The 22,019-nt window shown below is 31.6% G+C and overlaps 1 protein-coding gene across 2 annotated transcripts in view; it reads left to right on the top strand.

Moving 5' to 3' along the window:
* Nucleotides 1-18,414: 18,414 nt before the first annotated feature.
* LOC140667689 (short-chain dehydrogenase/reductase family 16C member 6-like) overlaps nucleotides 18,415-22,019 on the top strand; it is a 40,117-nt gene continuing 36,512 nt past the window's right edge. The window contains exon 1 of one of the 2 annotated variants that reach the window (XM_072895844.1): nucleotides 18,415-18,595. The gene's annotated coding sequence lies outside the window, so the exon portion shown is untranslated. The remainder of the gene's footprint in view (nucleotides 18,596-22,019) is intronic. The other variant, XM_072895843.1, reaches the window with a different exon arrangement.

The following is a 22,019-nucleotide window of genomic DNA, read 5'->3' on the forward strand; positions in this document are numbered from 1 at the left end:
AAATTAGACTATACTGGTCTAAAAAGGACATGTATATGAACACGCGTATAAAAAATAGCATGAAACGTGATCGTTTCCTATCTATATTGAAATTTTTATATTTTTCGGACAACACAACAGCTAAAACTGAAGACCGATTGAATAAAATTAGAAATATTTTAGAAGCAATTGTTAATACTTTCAAAAATACTGTTAAACCCGGAAGAAACATTGTTATCGACGAAAGCATAGTTCCGTGGAGAGGACGTCTCGGCTTTCGCCAGTACATTCCAGGCAAGCGCCATAAGTATGGTGTAAAAGTATACAAACTGTGTCTTCCGGAAGGATACACTTATAATACTGACATTTATGCGGGAAAGAATGCAACACCAATTGAAAAAACACACTCGCTTGATGTGGTAATGCGATTAGTAAATGGAATATTATTTGAAGGCCGTATATTATTTATAGATAGTTATTACACGAGTGTCCCTTTGGCCGAAGATCTTTTGCAAAAAAAAACATTTATTTGTGGGACTGTCAAAATAAACAAAAAATTTCTACCGCCACAGGCGAAACAAAAACAAAAACGGGGAGATATTATGATTTTTGAGAATCGTAGCGGCGTCAAATTTTGTAAATGGACCGACAAAAGGCCAGTTTGTATGTTAACCACTTGCGATAATCACACATGTACAATTGTTCAAGGGAAAAAAGATAAACTGAAGCTTGATGCTGTTTTTTTTTATAATAACGCAAAAAAGGGTGTTGATTTGTCCGACCAACTGACATTTTATTATAGTTGTTTGAGGAAAACGGTTAAATGGTATCGAAAAATTATAATACAATTAATATGCGGGACATGCCTAATAAATGTATGGTACATAAATCAAAGATGGGGTAACAAGCGCATTAATATTTTACAATTTAGGGAACAAATTATTGATCAGCTTTTAACCAATGTTCACGACATTGAACAAATGGATATTGAAAAACTAACCAATACTTTCAAATAAGTATCAAATAAAGTTTCGAATCGTATAAACAGCCTGCAAGAAAGTCGAAAAGTAAAAGAAAAAGATGTAAAGAATGTTACAAACGGCTATATAAAAAAAAAGGTAGGGATTATGCCGCGAGGAAGGCAAAAAGGGTAACAACTTATTGCAATAGTTGTAAGGGCCAGCCAGCACTTTGTTTGAAATGTTTTAAAAAATTGCATAGAAAATATAAACAATAAGTTAGGTTTATAATATTGAATTATTATGTTTTTACAATTGAATTTTTGTTAGTTACGTTTATAATATTATGTTTAGTTAATAATACTGAATTGTAATGTTTTTAGTATCAAATTTTTGTTAGTTATGTTTATAATATTATGTTTAGTTATATTTATAATATTCAGATAAAATAAAGTAACTCCTACTTTTTTTCAATTAATATACGTTAAATTTCCATTATTTAAATTTTCAACCATATGGCAATTTTTTCTAGTTGGTTTTTTTTGCCATCTGATGGAACATTCAAGTGTGAGCCACCGGTGGTACACGCCGGCGTGAACGTGTTAAGGACAAGTCTATACGGCATTCCCCATGGGTCTTCTTCTATCAAGTCAATCAATTCCTGCCAAGCAGCAGCTTTGGCCTTCAAGATAGCTCGCTTTAGTTTGCGTTTACACACAAAAAACTCCTTTTGCAGGCGATCAAGGGTACCATCGCGATCCTCAGTTGCGTTACGTCGACGTAAACATCTTTTCCATTCTCGCCTGGCCCAAATGGATTCCCTACAGATGACAGTTATATCTTCCTGCTACCAATATGCACGGTTATAAGGAGGAGTCCTCCGAATTCTAAGGGTTGATGCGTCGCAGGCTTTTTTCATAATCCTAGAGAGCCATTTTGTTTTATCTTCGATGGTCAAATTTTTAGTGGGGAAATCATCACAGCCATGCCAGATGGTAACCGCATGGAATTTATCCAATTCGAGGGAATCCCATTTCCATCTGGGGTATTTGTAAAACGAGTCGCACAAACGATCGGAACTTTTTTCATCCAATGAGAAGCTGATATATAAATGATCCGAGAGCGACTGTAGATCAGCTCTCACACCAATGGCTAACTCTGTTACGTAAACCCGAAGATATCCAAGTTAAATCAATAATCGAAATCCCTTGTGGACAAACACAGGTGGCTTCAATTCCACAGTTTATGACGCGAAGGTCCAATTCCGCAGCCCAGTCTTCCAAGTAAAAACTTCTTTGGTTAGATGTTTTTACATCCCCATAAAATGGATTTAGCATTAAAATCTCCACACAGAATAACCTGGCTGTTCAAGCTTCTAATAGAAAGTTCATCCAGAAAACCAATAAAATCGTTAGGCTCCGAGTTAGGTGAGATGTAGCAGGAAACAACAGCCACACTACCCGCCCTCAACGCCACGAACTTATCGCCGACGAACGCTCTACGGCATACCGTTGGGGAGTAATCTCGACTCCAAATGAGAGCAGATTATCCCTACTGCTGAACTAGAATTAAGAATCTGGGATAATAGCTGGTTTAGAAACCGCTCAGATACCGACTCCCAACTCGAGGAAGTAATGGCCTAGAAGTACTGCTCTACTAACATTAAAATTGTTTTGCAACAGTCGCATCACTAGGACGGGATCTTACAGTTTTCCTAGAAGCCGAAATTCGTGCTCCGCATGTGTTATTACCCATCCTCTGAGTTGTTTTCAAGCCTAAGTCCTTACAAGGCAAACAACACAGATCGTTAACGCAGTTAGACAATTGATGACCGGATTGACCGCATTTAAAACAATTACCCGATCTAGTAACGGAAGACTTACATGCTAATCTGATGATCGAACTCCCAACATTTAAAGCACTGAACAGCTCTAGATTCCAAGAGCTCAACACATGCTAGAGTTTAACCAACCGGCAACTTCCCTAAAGCAGAAATTTCAATAATTGCAAGAAGACACTGCACCCAGGTCATATACAATCCGTTCCTCATGGGGCGAATAATGCTCATCTTAAGATCTTTTAGATCGCATGAAACAGCAGAGCATATTGCTCGAGCTACCTCATTGAGGCCGACGGATATATCGAACCCAATATAAAGTTCGCTTTTTATCTCCGGACGTGAAATTATAGTCTCATTGCCTATTACTGTCTTTAGCTCGCTAATTAACTTCTCTGTTTTCTCTTTGCCTTCCACGCCAGGAATTTCTATTATAAGGCCACCGTTAGCCGCTTTACGTATTCTGGTTCCTTTAATGCCTAAATCCTTCATGGATATCTTACTGCGGGCTTTTTGAAGAGCTTCAGCATAAGAAAAGTCCTGTGACGTGCCTTTAATAACTACGACGGCAGAGCGAGGAGCTCTCCGCCTTGCCCTGATTTCAGGTCTGTGAACCTCCTTCCTAATTTTAGATGTGACTCCACGATTGTTATCCTCAGCAGTAAAAGCTTTCTTCCTTCTTCTTCTTCTTTTCTTAGGGTGCTCCAATAGCTCCCATTCAGAAACCTTCTATTGTGTCAAATTACGATCATCGGTACGACTGCCACTGGCAACTCGCGTGAGTTTCCTAGGTTCGGGTCGTCTGGGGGGAACGATTTGTTCAATGCTTATAATCCTTGGGTTTACTCCAACACCAGGTGGCTTCCTAGAGGCAACGGCGACGTAAAAACTTCACCGCTCATTCCAGGCAAATTAGAGGGACCATTTGATAAGGTTCCAGGCCTGCCCTTAATAGATGGCCTCAATGCCGGAAACCCATTTAGCTCGATACGCGAGGCGCAATCCCCAGATGCAGCCCGACAATCACTGTCGCCAACCTGGACACTAACGGCGGCCTTGTCCCTCTTGCTGGATGCCTGATAAGATTTAATAACCTTGTTGCTAATATTCAACTCATTCCTGAGGCTGGCATTCTCTCTTTTAAGCCGCGCGATCTCCGCATTTATAGGTCATTGTTCCTCCGTTTTATCTCTGCAGGATCACCCCTTTCGATCTCGCGGTCGGCAAGAATCCCTGTGGCAGTGATCAATATCTTTACTCTGTTTTTAATATAGGAACTCAACCTTTTGTTCACGTTTTTACAGAGCTGTCTAATCAGTTCCACATTTTCAAGCCAGCAGCATATATTCTCTCTTAGCTGCATGGATGATCTGGAGTAGAGCTCCCTGGGGTTATTAGGAATCTTCCTGATAAATTCAGCAATTGGGGCCTTACTATAATCGCCATCAAACTTCAAATTCACATTAGACATATCATCTTCGTCTGGAATTTCGGATTCACTTGTAAGGTCTATCTTTTCACTAATTTCTAGATGTTGTATCTGAGGCCTCTTTTTGACTCTACCGCCATTCACGGTTGCTTCCTCTGTCTCTTCATGAGAGGTTGAGCGATCCTTCCTTTTTAGGTTCACCTTACATTCCATCTCTGAATCCTGTGACACATCGAGCGCCGGAAAATATGAGGCTGAGATAACACTCTCTCCAATGGTTACCCCCCCTCCAGCGTCCACAGTTCTTCCACCTCTGCTTGACATCTCTCAGGGAGAGAGGCACCAGCCTCCTCTCCAAGAATTGGTCCGAGTATTCTACTTAAAATTCCATCGACAGCAGGGCCGTCAATATCTTCCTCTTCTTGTTTTTTTTTTTAGAGTTTTTTCATTATCCATTTTAGTCTCACGAGACGTGTCGGAAAAGAAGGTCCATTCAGGCAAAGCCGCATGCCCGAATAAGCCTGAATACACCGAAGGAGGGGGACGGCCGGTACCCCGGGAGTTGCTCGAGACTGTACTACTTATACTCGCTACAGCCACTAACTCATCGGCGTATCCTCTGATCTTGGACAACGAGTTATAGAGTGTAGGCAAACATAAAGCTATTGTGATCAATAAACCAGAAGAAAATAAACAATAACTAATTGTGATCAATAAATCAAACAGAGTAACTAAATCAAGGCAACCAAATAAACGTGATCATCAACAATAAGATAACCAATTAATTTAATTAATTAATTAATGTCTTAAAAAGGTTCCTCATTAACTATATTAAGTATTGCTAGTATATCCTCGTTCAATTACCAAATACGTTCAATATCAAATGTCTTATATAAATTATCTCACATAATAAATTATTGAAGAATTAATTATAGCTAACTACAAGTTCACCCATCTTATATTTTTTACATAACATAGAAAAATATTTAATATTTAATTTTAACTAATACTTTAGTAAAGTAGACTCGTTATTATAGCATAAGATACTGCTGCACTCTGAGTTCTATTGCAGTATATTGTAAGAGATATCTACTTTCGATAATCTCAAATAGAAAATAACCGATTTCACAATTTCCAAACGTCGGGAAGGACAATGGCACTGTTCATAAGTAGATTGAAAATATCATGCCGTCACTCCCGATCCATCAACTCATGTAAGTCATATCATACTTGAGCTTATTAAATCGTCTGAATTATGTATCATTAAGTATATATGTATATATTATATTCCGCCCGTTTCAAATCAAGTTAAAGTTAATTTCGAAAATGATCAGTTATCACTGGATATAACTCGTTCTAAGTTTTCATGATCAGCCACTGTTCAAATGTAAGTATAAATGTTGTAATATTACAATTCCAGAGCACTGATTGATTGATTAATTGATTACCAAACCGCATGTGATTGGGAGAAGAGTATCATTAACACCACATCGTACAAGCGCGTTCAATTGTCGAGGACGGTTCTTCATACAGTTCCCAATACATCAATTCGTTACAACGACGCAACGATTGAGATCAGGTGCGCATGATCGTAATACCAAGTTGACGATGCTCAAACAATGCCTATATGTGCGATCGGTTGCAGGTCACCAAAATTAATAATTAGTTTAACAATAATTTTCAAACATAGAAGGCCTTCCCCACAGCGCGGCGTTCAAGTTTAAGATCGCTAAACAATAACAACAGAACTCAGTAACAGTCTGTTCTAGATATTCTCAATAAACTATATATATAAATGAATATATTATTTTAGTTTTCAATATAAACACTACTCATTTACTTCCATCTTAGATGTTCTTCCTCGTTCTTTACTGCCGACCTGAACATGGCGCTTTCCTGCACCACTCCAACTACATGCTCCAGATTGTTTAATGTACACACCAGACAACATGAACATGACGTCACAGCCGACGACGTCAGATTGTCTGAGACAAGAGCTTTACTCTTGTTGCAGATCACGTGTTATCGACGTGTTATCGATTTATCGGTGACGTCACCCTGTCTTCCAGAGACCAAAACATATAAAATTATCAACAAAGATAAAAGCCAAAAAGAAACAAATTTTCTTGTTTATCTTATTAAATTTCAACCAGTTGCGAGATATTTGCTCTGATATTTATGGACAGACACCCTGTATATATATGATAATAAATCTCTCTCCTTTCTTCTTTTAAATCATAAGTTTAATTTCTAGAGCGTTTTAATCTTATTTTAATTTGGAACGGGATTGAAATAAATAAATACGTTCAATACGCACTTAATACATTTTCACTTTATTTTTCTTCCAATGGAAACTGATTTCAATCTTGTTTCGTTCGGAATTGAAACCAAAATGAAACTAGATCATTTAAAATACAGTCTGTTCAAGAAGAAAAAGACCGTCAAAGGCTAGAAAAAAATAAAAATTTAGAATAGATTTTTTTTTAATAAAGTACATATTATTAGCTATTCCGCAATTACCTAATATCTCGTCCAATCACCTCCATTACTGATTATAGCTATACTGAGACACCTTTTTCCCATGCTTTCGACGAGATTTTCTGCATATTCCTTTGGCAAAGATCGCCATATCTTTTTTATTTGAAATGACAGCTGCTTCACCATGTACACTGGCTTTCCTTTGAGCTTCATTTTCATGTACGACTACACATTTTCAATCGGATTAGCATCTGGTAGGCAATAAAACACCCTGTAAAAATGCATGTTTGGGCTTGCTTTTGTAAACGTGGTTTTTTTCTTTTTATGGACAATTTAAACGCCGAGAAAATGCGCACCATTACCAAAAATACTTGTTGGAGTCTGCTGAAAAGTTTTTTGGGTTCTGACAAAACAAGTTGGGTGCTGCAAGAAGACAATGACCCTAAACATCGCAGCAAACTGTGCAGTGCGTGGAAACAACAAAATAACGTCATTACGATGAAATGGCCGGCAATGTCTTCAGATGCTAATCCGATTGAAAATGTGTGGTCGTACATGAAAATGAAGCTCAAAGGAAAGCCAGTGTACACGGTGAAGCAGCTGTCATTTCAAATGAAAAATATGGCGATCTATGCCAAAGGAATATGCAGAAAATCTCGTCAAAAGCATGGGAAAAAGATGTCAAGCTATAATCAATAATGGAGGTGATTAGACGAGATATTAGATAATTGCGCAATAGCTAATAATATGTACTTTAATAAAAAAAAAGTTTAATATAAATTTTTATTTTTTTCCAGATTATGACGGTCTTTTTCTTCTTGAACAGACTGTAAGTTAAAATATAAAATACCCCGAAATAATCAATATACATCTAAAGTCCGCGAAATAATCGCTACATATTTATTTGTACGTATATCTATTATTAAGCATCATACATTGAGTACATATAAAATATGTAAATTAATGTTAATTACGCATTGAAAATAATTGTCATCTTAATCGGAAAAAAAAGTCCCTAAAATAATCGATCTGTGTATATATATATATATTATACATATAATCTTTCCTTTATGTTATATATTGTGGCTAATAAGTCCGTGCAGTTTTTTACTTATAAATTGTAACGGTGTACCTTTCCCGACGCCACGAATCGGCTCGCCGGTGCCAGGTTCGAGAAAAGGGAGACTCGGGTTCGCAAGTAAACTATGCGGTTAGACAGAAAATAAGCGTTTATTCAGACAGAACTACTTACAAGCGGCATGCAGTGTAAAGCGGTCGCAAGACTATGGCTATTCACTAACGGCGTGCAATGCAAAGCGGTCGCAAGACTACTACGTGTCCAGTGACTGCAGACGGAATGCGAACTTATTTTACGGACTTAAGCTAGAGGACGCGAAGTACGGACTTAAGTTACAGGACGCAGACGGACTTAAGCTAGAGGACGCGGACTTAAACTACGGACTAAGCCAGCGGACCGGGACTGGTGCCGATGCGCTGGCCGGCTCGGCTTATATACCCGGCCGGTGCTCGGCCGGTGTCTCTCACCCGTGCCTTACAGGCGCCGGGTGGGGACTGTCGTCGCCGGATTACGGCATTCGGGTGGTTGTTAGGCAACGCTGCGAATTTTCTTTGCGCTCGATGAGTGGCGCTTGCGCGCCGGACGGATCGTTGGTCCTGTTAGTGACGGCTTGACCGTTACAAAATGATCGATGATTATTTTTATAGAATGTAATAACTTTAATCAATTATGTATTTGCCGTTATCTACTATCTTTTGCCATCTTTCGGACAGCTTCATAATTTTCAATTGTTCAAAGAACTTCCTGTCTTTCTCGGCAAAAAACTGCTTCAAGTGTCGTTTGACAGCTTCCTCACAAACGAAGTGTTTTCCATTCAAGGAATTTTGAAGGGATCGAAACAGATAGTAATCTGAAGGTGCAATGTCTGGAGAATACGGAGGATGTGGTAAGACATCTCAGCCTAGCGCCAATAATTTTTGCCGGGTTTGTAGAGATGTGTGCAGCCTAGCGTTGTCATGGTGAAAAACAACGTTTCTACGATTCACCAATTCTGGACGCTTTTCATGGATTGCTGCATTCAATTTATCCAGCTGACTACAGTACACATCTGAATTGATCGTTTTGTTCTTCGGAAGTAGCTCGTAGAACACAATACCCTTCCAATCCCACCAAATTGAGAGCATAAGCTTGCTCGGGTGAAACCCTGCTTTTGAAGTGGTTTGTGGCGGTTCGCTGCCCCCACGATCTTTTGCGCTTGATGTTATTGTAGACGATTCATTTTTCGTCGCCAGTTACCATATGCTTCAGAAATGGATCGCTTTTCTCACGTTTTCCGAGTGATTCGCTGATGGAAATACGTTGGATTAAATGAGATTCGCTCAATTCGTGCGAAACCCAAACATCGAGATGGCTAATATAACCAAATTGATGCAGATGATTTTCCACGCTCGATTTCGATATTTGGAGAACGTCTACAATCTCCCGCGTCGTACGGTGGTTTGATTACCGCCTTCAATTTGTCACTGTCGATCTTATTTGGTCGGCCTAAGCATGGTTTGTCTTTGACGGAAAAATCTCCGCAACGAAATGTCGCAAACCATTTTTGGCACACGCGTTCTTTTACGGCATCCTCACCATATATTGTACAAATCTTTTTATAGGTTTGCGTCGCGTTTTTGCCCTTTTAAAAATAAAAAAAGCATAATATGCCGAAAATGCTCATTCTGATTATCCATTTTCAGATGACGCAAAACACACAAGATACACAAGCAATATTTACGTATATTTTTTTAAATGTACGTTGAAATGTCATCTGTCAATGACTATACGCTTTCAAGACTTTTGGTTAAAGATAAAGCTTAGCTGAGCGCCTTGAAGCCATCTATCGAGAAAAAGCGCATGGACTTATTGGCCAATAATAGTTTGCACATCTTTACTATTATTAGATATAGACAAGAAAAAAATTTAGTGTTCTAAACAAAATTATTTTGTCGAAACATTTATTACAATAACCAAGTTTTTATAAAAGCACTTATATATATAAATGCTTTTATAAAAACAACTTTCTGTTATAAAACAAGATACTTGTCTTATATATATATATATATTATACACATAGTCTCTCCTTTATCTTTATATGTAATTAAATAACACAATAATTATATTGTTATTCCACAAGAATTACAAGCTATTTTGTATGATTTAGTTTTATTTTGTATGATTTAATTCGATTTAATTCAATTCGATTAATTCGATTCGGTTCGAATAAAAATTTGTTGATTCGATTTGATTCGTTTTGATAACAAAAATCTTCGATTCGCACTAATAGAACTAACTAATAGAAAAATTATTATCATCATGCAATGGTTTTTATTGTACAACTTTTGTTCGAGAAATTTTACTTGTACTCCTATAATTTTAAAAATATTAAAAGTGCTAATTTAATTTTCCTTTTCTCTTTTATTGATTTACTTTGTATATTTACACAAATACACACACAAATCACATACAATATATGTGTATAATATAGTAATTTATTTATTTCATTTATTTTATATAGTTATAAAAATATTACAATGTGTGTATAAATGATAAAATAAATTAGATTGTTATGATTATAAATGGTATATTTTATTACTGATAGTTTTGCAAAAATTATTTTTTAAACGAATGTTTATATAAAATTATGGTAATGTTTCTCATGTAAAAAAAGCATATGTAGCATTCAATATTATCAGTATATCACTCTATTGCGTAACTCAAAATTGGATAGATAAGAATTATAATTTTTATCCTTTTAATTGGCTTATATTTTGTTGTAAATAGTTTTTGTAAAAAGATATCGAAGAGATGGCAACAGTTTAATACAATCCTTCTTTGTGTAATATCTTTCAACACATGCAATAAATGTTGATATTCTTTACACCATCCTTCATAATTTTATGTATTCGTTAGCATGTTTGCTTATTATAGTGTTTTGAAATAGTTAATGACAAATCTTACAATTAGTAGATAAAAGTCCCTCTTCTTTTTTTCTTTACGTATGCGTTAAGCGTATTGTACATATAATAGCATAATATTGTATATATTTTCATTAATGTAACGTTTTTTTTCTCTTTTTGCATCGAATTATTTGTCAATGACCCAGTTTGGCGTCTTCCTTTCATCAGATTCGAGCAAAGAAATATTTCTATTTTTTAATTTATTTATATTTCTTCAACATTAAATACACGCATCAAAATTAACATTTGTAATTCAATTCAATTGATCTTGAAAAAAATGTATATTTTTTTCTTGAAAAAAAATGTATAAACTTTTTTTCAAAATATAACATGGATAATATTCTTTTCGACAAATATAAAATATGCGTTCAAACATAACGACATGGATTACGATTTAGTTTATCAATTTGGGGACAAAATGGTCAATATGTATTTTTCCTATTTAATTCAAAGCTATATCAATCATTAGCTAAATCAAGCACTTCTAGAGAAAAGATTTTTAATCGTGTAATATTCATCGGCAGTTTGCAGCGTCTTTGAATACCACTTAATAATACTTAATAATTATTTAGTAAAAAAAAAAATCTTATACAACGTTTTTTAAAAACATATTTTATCTTTATTATTAAACGCGTACTGCTATAAAAATTTTTTTGAAAGATCTACAATATACGACGAAAATTCAAGACTGAATTCTACTTATAAATTTTATGTCATGTATTACAGAAAAAACATTTGAACATGTAAATGCGTAGAAATAAAAATATATGTTCTATATATATACAGGTGTCTCAAAATTCGTGGACATAGAATGCACAGCGTGATTATTATTAGTTACAGAGATATATAGTAGCAAAATTTGGAAACTAGCAAAAAATGACAATTTTTCTCGATATTTTAGCTGACGAAAAAGTTGCTTTTTTTTAGCACGGATCACGCTGTGTATTCCGTGTCCGTAAATTCTAAGAATAACATTTAGATAACTATCATTGATTAAAACTAAACAAATTATATATTAAATAATATAAGAAGTAATAGATTTATCAATCAGGGATGGAGAGCATCTGATATATTTATTAACCAAAAAACACAATATGATTATATAGAATTATATAAAATGTTCATTTTTTATTTTTAATCTACGATAACTCCTTGTTAGTAAAAAAATCTTTAGAAACATTTTCAGGAAACGATTTTGTGAGGAAAATTTGAACTTTCACATTAGAAGATTGAAAATTTTCGCAGATTTTTTTGGGACTGTGACAAGCCTACAAAGTGAAAATAAAATTTTCTATTTTCTCTAGTTTATAGTTTTCTATATGCAAAAATTAACGAACTGACAGAAACGCAAAAATATTGCTGACCTTTTAAACGTAGAGATTTTAAGATTTAAAATTTTGTTTAGACTTAAATTTTGTTTGTTTTAACAAAATTACAGTTAGTTAAATTAGTTAAGTTTTGCTTATTATTTTAGAAAAATTAGATGTCTCTACTTTTTGTGAAAAGTTTATATATGTACATACGTGTGTGCAAGGAAAGAAAATGAAGTGAATAAGAAGATAAATATATGATTTAACTATTATTACTTACATTTGAGAGAGTTTATTTATTTACTATTTATGTAGTTAAGAAGTTTCATATTGATGAATTTGATGGCATAACATTATGTATAAAACTATTTACTTTTTTTTATAAATTCGATAAAAATCACATAATTGTGAGAATGCTCAATTTCGTAATTAATTAAGTAATTAGAATTAAATAATGATGCTGGTGAAATATTAAAATTAAGTACGAGAAAAGGCATAAAATGTCACTTTTCTTACAGGTAAAATAATTGTGAGGATGCTCATTGTAATTAAGTAATTAGAGCTAATTAATAATGATGAAATATCAGAACAAACTAAGTATGGAAAAGGACAAAAAACGCCACTTCTTCGACATTTTCGAAAATCTATTTTAAGAAATATTTTTTAATCTTTAGTCTATCTCGCGCGACAAGTCACAAACTTATGTGGAACCATATAATTATCAAATATATCAAACACAGCGCTCTAGAGTTACGTTGTAGCTATCCATAGTATGGATTTCTTCGTCCTGACAGTATGAGTGCTGTATCTATAAGCAGCAGCCAATAATCGACTGACTGTAAGAGACTCATTGGTCTTAATTGCCCAATTATTCGTTCTTTATTATTGTGTTTAAAATGCTACGCAGGAGGTCTGACAATGAGTAGTTCAAATGGTAGAATCTGGAAAATAAAAAAGTTCGCGATGAACTAGCTGTGAGAGACCCACCAGACTTAAACGCCGGACCATTCGCTTTTGCTGGAGTTGTATTATTTTAATTACTGTGTGGTAAAATGGTATTAGGCAAGAAGTCTGAATAGCTCAAATAGTAAGAACAGTTGTCCCGAAAGCAAAACATCTCGAGTTTGATTCTCGATTCAGCCACTCGTGCCTCACATATTTTTCGAGTTAGTAAATATATTGTTTATAATCATTTTTCGAGCTGAAAGATGTGAATGCCTTACACAGAGTACGACAGCCACTACCACGGATAGATGATTGCTACAGCATGTCTGGGCCAATGTCACTTTCCATTACATACATCTCTATTTTATTATTTGGAGTAATAAGACGCTGTAGCAATAATATCCAAGTAATAAAACAGGTAATAAAGGGGATTATATGTAGTGAAGGGTGGCCCAGACACTCTGTAGCAATCCATCCGTGGCAGTGGCTGTTGTACTCTGTGTAAAGCTTCCCTAAATTTTATTATTTATCTATTATTCAAATTTGAGCTCGAAATGTTCGCTACGCTAATACTGTTAATAGTTTATTTATATTTTTATTTTTAAATTTAAGTTTAATTCTATGTATTAAATTAATGAGATTTTTACACATTATATACTAATTAATATACATTATATTCTCATACATATAATTTTTTCATTTTTTATTTTTACTTTTACTTTTATTTGGATCTATATTACTTGACATATCAACTGCTATACATTGCATTGTTTGCTCTCTATTGCCTTTATCAACCGTTTAATTTATTATAAAAGAGAGTCTTGATCTTATTCATTTATTATTTATACACTTGCAAAATATGCGTTATAGACACGTTTCTTTCTTTTCTTACATTAATCATAGATACAATAATAGAGCCGTTAAGTTATTGAAATCATGGACTTTGGAGATACGTCATCATAAACAGAATTAGGATTAATTTTCTAAAAAATTGTATCATTCATAATATATTTCCATCACATATCGGCAGTTTACTGTCAAACTTTAATTTCAAACTTAGTAACCACATATCTATACGCAATTACAACCGTACAAAATCTATATTTTTTAAAAGATTGATAAATATTGAACTGAGAGATACGTATTTTGCCATCAGAAGGGCTTATGAAAAGATTTTTCATATATCTACATTAATATAGAACTTTACCTGAATTCATTTATATAACTTTTTCAATAAACAAAGTCGCTCTTTATTCTCCTTTTTTCAAAAGGAGAAAATAAGACTTGATAAAAAATTCAATTTCCTGTTAACTGAACAACACGGAAATAACAATATCAAACCGATTCAATATTATTGTTTACATAACTCACCTTCCTCTAACAAGTTTCTAAATACACAGGAATTTAATTATTATTCGAATAATCACCTTTTAGACAACATCCCTCCTAATGATATCACCAAAGTTCATAAAAAACCTAACGATTATTCTGTTGTGCATTCAAATTTAAAAGTAACCAGAGATAAATAGTTCGTTAATTTGTCAACCGTATCCATACCTCGCGATATACAATATTTTTTACAATTAGGTGATAATTTCAGCCTTCCGTTTATCAATAAGACAAATCTAACAATGGAGTTCATTAAAAATATTGAAAATAGTATTCGCAAACTCCCCGTTGAAGAACAAATGCACATAAGAGACCAGTCTAGAAATATTATAAAAACGATTCCGTCATACTCCTATCCAAAACATGCTAATAACGACTGGCTGATTCACTTATGCTCCACCACAAAACAATTTCTCACAGACAATAAAGATATTATTTTAACTCGAGCGGACAAAGGAAATGTTACTGTGGCTTTTGATAGAAAAGATTATATTGATAATGTGGAAAACCTATTCAGCGATACTAACACATATTTAGTTGTCAAAAAAGATCCGACAAAAAAATTAATTTCTAATTTAAAAACGTTAATATCTAGATGGAAAGACTATGATTACATTTCCACCGCTACTTACAGATCATTTTTATTTACAGACGGTACGCTACCAAGAGCTTATGACTTACCTAAGATCCACAAAATTAACACACTATATAGACTAATTGTTTTTTCCATTAATAGCCCACTTTACTCTCTTGCTTCCTTCTTACATAAGATTATGCTCAATAACTTTCCGATTGCCCCCAGCCATATTGATAATAGTTTTGACATTGTCAACAAACTGTCTAATACACGCATAAGTGATGACATGAAATTAATATCTTTAGATGTAATCTTATTATTTACTAACATCCCTTTGGACCTAGCGATTATTAGTATTTCAAACAGATGGGATTTTTTTACGAGAGAATTGATTTACCCAAATCTGAATTTTTAGACGGCATTAAATTAATTCTAAATTCTACATATTTCACATTCAACAATGTCATATACCGCCAAACATTTGGCATTTCCATGGGTTCTCCTCTCTCCCCAATCATAGCTGATATTGTCATGCAAGATTTAGAGGAGAGAGCTCTGACCACGTTACGATTTACTCCCCCACTGTATTTTAGATTTGTTGACAATATTCTAATGGCAGTTCCTTCCAACTCTATTGACTCGACTCTCAATTTTTAACTCTCTTTATGATCGATTACAGTTGACATTGAAGATCGAGGTTGATCGTAAAATTAATTTCTTAGACATAACGCTTATAGTTGAAAATAATTTTATAATTTTCGACTGGTTCCACAAACCTATATTTTATGGGAGATACCTCAATTATTACTCCCAACATCCACACTGCCAAAAAAGAGGTACGACGGACTCGTGGATAGAGTCTTTCTCCTCTCACATCCGAGATTCCACTCGAAAAATTTGGATCTAATTATAAAAATTCTTCTCAACAATTGTTACCCTCTTAGTTTAATTTTTAACGTCATTAACCAATGTTTAAAAACTCGGATTTATCATCCTAATTTTACTAGCAATAGAACACGTGATCATATTCCTTTTCTTACGGTTCCCTACTTACCACACATAACCGAACAATTCAAAAATATCATCAGAAACATGAATGTTAACCTTTCCTACTTCAGTCTAAACAAATTGAGAAAATTCATCAAAGTACATAAAGACCATATCCCTAATGATTCAAAAACGAATGTAGTGTATAAAATTAATTGTTCCAATTGTGAGGCATCCTACGTAGGACAAACCTTTAGAATGCTGAAAACCAGAATCTCGGAGCATAAACTACATTTAAAGAGGAAAACTACTACCAACTCAGTAATCACGAATCATAGAATACAACATAACCATGAATTCGAATGGGATAATGTTAAGATACTTGATGAGGAGCCCTTTTATAGTAGAAGGCTTATCTCTGAGATGCTTTTTATTAAAAGACAAAAGAACGGTTTAAATCTACAAACGGATACCAAAAATTTACCTAACTTATATTATGATATTATAAACACACTACCAAAAATTTCAAAATAGAAACACTGTATATAAGCGAGTCGCCCATCAGAAGTTTGACAATAACCGATCGACCTTTAAATCTGTACGTTTGTTCAATCAAAAACTTACTGAACATCTTATAGTTATACTCAACATTGTAAGTACCTAAGATTTTAAGAACAATTTATTGTACAGTATGGTGACTTTAATCATTTTAATTTAGACTGTATATAAAAAAGTTATAAAATATTTCCAGGATTAAACTGGAATTATGATCAGGTCGCCATGCTACATGAAGAAATACTTCCTGGCCTAATAACCACCAAGTGTTTTTCGAGCGATTAACAAACAAGTATTAATTATGTATATTAATTTTTTTTCTATTCTGTTTTTTAACGAGATCGTTCACTTTGTACATGATTAAATTTTATTACCAATTATCATTTTTGCGTTGAGGAAGACTCAAATTCGAGCTCGAAACATTCGCTAGGCTATTACTGTTAATAGTTTATTTATATTTTTATTTTTAAATTTAAGTTTAATTCTATGTATTAAATTAATGAGATTTTTACACATTATACTAATTATATTCTCATACATATAATTTTTTCATTTTTTATTTTTACTTTTATTTTTATTTGGATTTATGTATATTACTTGACTTATCAATCGCTATACACTGCATTGTTTGCTCTCTATTGCCTTTATCAACCGTTTAGTTTATCTATTATGTTATTACATTCATTAAAAGGAACAAATAAAAAAATATATGTAGATATGTAGATATATATATATATATATATATCTACATATATCTACATATATATCTACACAGATATTTATACATATATCTACATATATCTATATATATATATATATATATATATATATATATATAAGGTATTTAAATTTTGTTATTTATCTATTATATTATTATATTCATCAAAAGAAATGAATAAAAAAAATCATGTAATATCGTTAAAATATGTATCTTTTCGTGACGTCAATTGTCTGTGATATTAGACCATCATTTTCACGTCTTGAAGACGCCAATTAGTGTCGTTAACAGAGATCAGTGGGAGGACAAAATCTAACGTTTAAATGACGTGTGACTATTTGCATAGGGATTCGCGACACGCATAACATACACACGCACATATTTCAAAATCGTCTCTCTCTCTTTTTCTCTTCACAAAGTTTAATTTGCTAATAGAGAAAAAGATATGATTTTCTTCTTTTTTAAATGTTATAACTCGTAAATTATTAATTCCTCGATATTTTCTTTGAGGAAAATCTGTCTTTTAAAAGAATATTTATTGTTTTTGGAGAAGAAAACATTAGAAAAACTATTAGAAACTATTGGAAACTAAACTTTATGGAGTTAAAAAATTAACACTACTACATTATTTTTAATTAATTTTAGATTAGAAGTAAACTTTAATTAACATTTTAACTTAAGATACAAAGATTTTAGGTATAAAGATATATAATGGTAAAAATTGAAAAGTTCTAAAAACATAAGCCTTGTAAATAGATGTATATTTTATATATATAAAAAAAATATTTGATATTTATTTTGTTTGAGCATCTATTCTGAATATTTTTATACACAGGATAACTTAAAAAAACGATTTCTGATAAAAAAATTTTGTAGTTTTATTATATAATTATCTAATCTTTATTTTATAATTACTACGAATAATTGCGCAAACATTAATTCTCTTTTTTATTATAATTTCAAAATTCTATGTATTGTTATTGATTTGCATTGTAAAGCATTTATTTTTTATTCTTTAATATCAATAACATTTATTGTGACGTCAGTATAAACATAAGAAAAGGCTTTTTTATTGTTTTGTACATCAATCATTGAATAGCAATATAATAGCAACGTACGCGTGCTCAGACTAAATCCTGGAGGTACCTTCACATAATACACATACATATACATATAGATACGTTCTCGCTGGTTCGGCGATCAGTCTGAAGTGAAGGCGCAACCGAAGCAACACGTTCCATTTAGTATACCAACGACCGTAGTGCCGGGAGGACTTGCTACTTTTTTACGTCTTGTATCGTGTAAATACGAATATGTTCATACGCGCGTGCGTGAATTAATAGATATTTTTCTGATAACGTTTGCATTTCTATTTATGCAAATGTGACCTCGTATTTGTTTATTATTAAAAGGTAAGAAGATGTGCCATTAGAATTAATATTTTAAATAAAATCATTGTATTTTTTACGTAATCTTATTTTTTACATTTAATTATTATAATTCTTATTTTTAGTACGAAAATTAATTTTTTTCTGAATAAAATTAGATATAATTTAAAATTACAGACACACGCACACACACACACACAGGCTTATATATATATATATATATATATATATATATATATATATATATATATATACAGGATGTCCGTCTATAAATGTCCGAACAAATATCTCACAACTGGTACAAGCTATAAGAAAGCTTAATAAGAGAAATTTGCACGCTTTGAATCTGCTATAAAGTACACAAAAATTTTTTACTTTTGACTTTTTCAAATTATGAAGACCAACTTTATTTTTTAAGAAATTAAGTAGAAGGCCAAAAAGTCAATAGTTTACGAGACTTTATACTTTGATATTATTTTACATAAATTGTGAAAAATATCTCGTAAAATATATATTTTTCGATTATCTTACCTCAACATTTTTATGCTCAGAGTAATGAGAAATCAATTAGTGTGAAAAAAACATATACTTTTCTTAAAGAAAAAATATAAATTTGCAATTACGTACTGTTTCTTTAAGACAATTATTGTTTTTTTTTTTTTTACACCATTTGATTCTTCTTATTATTCTGTACATAAAAGTATCGACAAGATAATCAAAAAATCTTACTAGATATTTCATAATTTACGTAAAATTATGTTAAATTAAAGATGAAATCTCTTATAAACTATTGAACTTTTGGTTAGGTTAGCTTATCATAGCTCTTTAATTTTTTACACAGAATATTGTAAGGAATCGATTTATATAAAAAAATTACTTCTATTAAAAAAATAAAAATAAACTTTATTCGAAAAGGTCAATAAAAAGAAATTATTTTACATGAATTTATTTTAACAGATTCAAAGTGATAATTTCTCTTATTATATATTCTTGTAACTTCAACTATTATAGATCAACCAATTGAGATATTTGCTCGGATATTTATGGGCATCCTGTATATATATATATATATATATATATATATATATATATATATATATATATATATACAGGATGCCCATAAATATCCGATATATATATATATATATATATATATATACATATATATATATATATAATATTAATTATAAAATTAAGATTATAGAAAAAAATCAGTTTATGAATTTGATAATCTATAATTAGTAAACCATAATATAAAAAAAACTGTAGCATTGAAAATAAGTAATTTATATAATAAAAATCAATCAATTTTACAACAAGATTCACTTAAAGTATTATCATTTACGATTTCAGCAGTAGAAAAATTTGTGGTTTACACATGTGTAGAACGTGAACGTACTCCGTATACGTGATGCAATTCAAAATATTTTATCTTTAAGAAATCAACTTATTGCAATCCTTTCCACTTTCTGCATTTAAAATTTACAAAAGAAAAACTCTTAATAATTTTGATTTATTGCATTTTGGAATATCTCAGAAGAAATATGTACTATATATTTTATTTAGTTAATTTGATTACAATTATCTCTTAATGAATATGTTATATCATTAATTATATAGAATTAGAGAGAGAGAGAGAGAGAGAGAGAGAGAGAGAGAGAGATTAATTTAAACTAAAATCTATCAAAATCTATTTAAAAAAAGTTAATTCTAAGTTAACTAAAAAATCTCGTATAAAAAAGATATAATCTAAATTACCTATAATAAATAATAAGCAATTGAAAAAATACTCAACAAAAAATGTTAAACGAAAAATAAATAAAATTTTTTGTACAACAAACAATAAAAAAAGAAAAAGTAAAATTTCTATAGATGACGCGATAATTCACACACATACACAAATACACGTATACGCACACGCACCACACACCACACACTACACATCACACACCTCATTCCACACACCACACCCCACACACCACACACTACACACCACATACCATACATCACACACTAAACACCACACACGCACATGCATGTGCACATGCACACGCTTACGCATATATATTTTTATTTTTATCATTCATTTATTTGATCATTCGTTAATTTTTTACCTATTCCGTTTGTCATGACACATTTTTGCTCTCTATTGCCGATTTTAATTTATTATTCTTAGTTTATTTTTATCATTATAGTTAATTTATTAATTATTATTTTGTTTTTACCACAGTCAATTTCAACAACATGAATGACAATGTTTATATAAAAATGCTTTGAATCTTTGTGTTATGTCTGTGTCGTCTGAAAATTGTTTTAAGTCCTGTTGAGTATTTATGTGTTGTACATATATTTATATTTTGACATATATTAGTAGCATTTCGAGAAATAATGATATAAAAAAGGTATCATAGATAGATATAAAAAATAGATAGATGTAAAAAAGTGTGTTTGTGTGTATTACATTTTTTGTCATATTTTGCGCAGACTAATACATTAATGTAATATATTGTTTTATTCTTTATAGTACTCTATATATATTTATTTAATTTATATACAGATGTAGATATAAATAATAATAATGTAATAATATATTTTGATATTTTTTTATTTATATATAATAAAATTACATATACATATAAACTAATAAAAACAGTACAGTTAATTAAAAATTAAAAATTTAAAGTTAAAACAATTACTTCATTAAAATATAATACATTAAAATAAAAAAAAATATTCTTTTTTAATATAAAAAACATACACTCGCATGCATATGCACACTTATATACATACGCTCATTCGCATATATACATACATAATAAAAAATATGAATTTGCAATGAGTAGCTGTATATATTTTTTTAAAATAATTATACATTTTCTTTACATTAAGTACTTGATATATATTCTTTTTATTATTCTATGCATAAAGTAGAGTGAGAGAAAGAGAGAGAGAGAGAGAGAGAGAGAGGCAAGATAATAAAAAAATTATATTTTACGAGATATTTCAGTTTATGTGTAAAGTTTTGTCGAATTAAAATATCTCAAAATAAAATATCGCAAATAATAATCTGAAAATAAATTATTCAATTTTTGCTATCATACCCTTATAACTTTTTACTCAAAATACTGCGAGAAATCGATTTATATTTAAAAAATGAAGATAGTTCCATTTAAGAAGATTAGGTTGACCTTTACGTAACTTTGATACATACAAAAGATTGAACTCTATCTTTTTCCTTCTTTCCAGTCGAACAACTTTTGTCTGAAACATTTTTATGTAAAATTAATATTTATGAAAATATCTTAAAAGGCATTTGCTAATGACTTACTGTGTATAAAGATCAAGAAAATAATAAATAATAAAAAAACTCTTGTTTCTATTTTCTGATCATTTTAGAAAAATGTTAAGTATTATATAAATACAAATAACTATATAATTTGTTTTTGTA

This window comes from Anoplolepis gracilipes, chromosome 7, assembly GCF_047496725.1.
Source record: "Anoplolepis gracilipes chromosome 7, ASM4749672v1, whole genome shotgun sequence".
In the NCBI taxonomy this organism is placed as follows: Eukaryota; Metazoa; Arthropoda; class Insecta; order Hymenoptera; family Formicidae; genus Anoplolepis; species Anoplolepis gracilipes.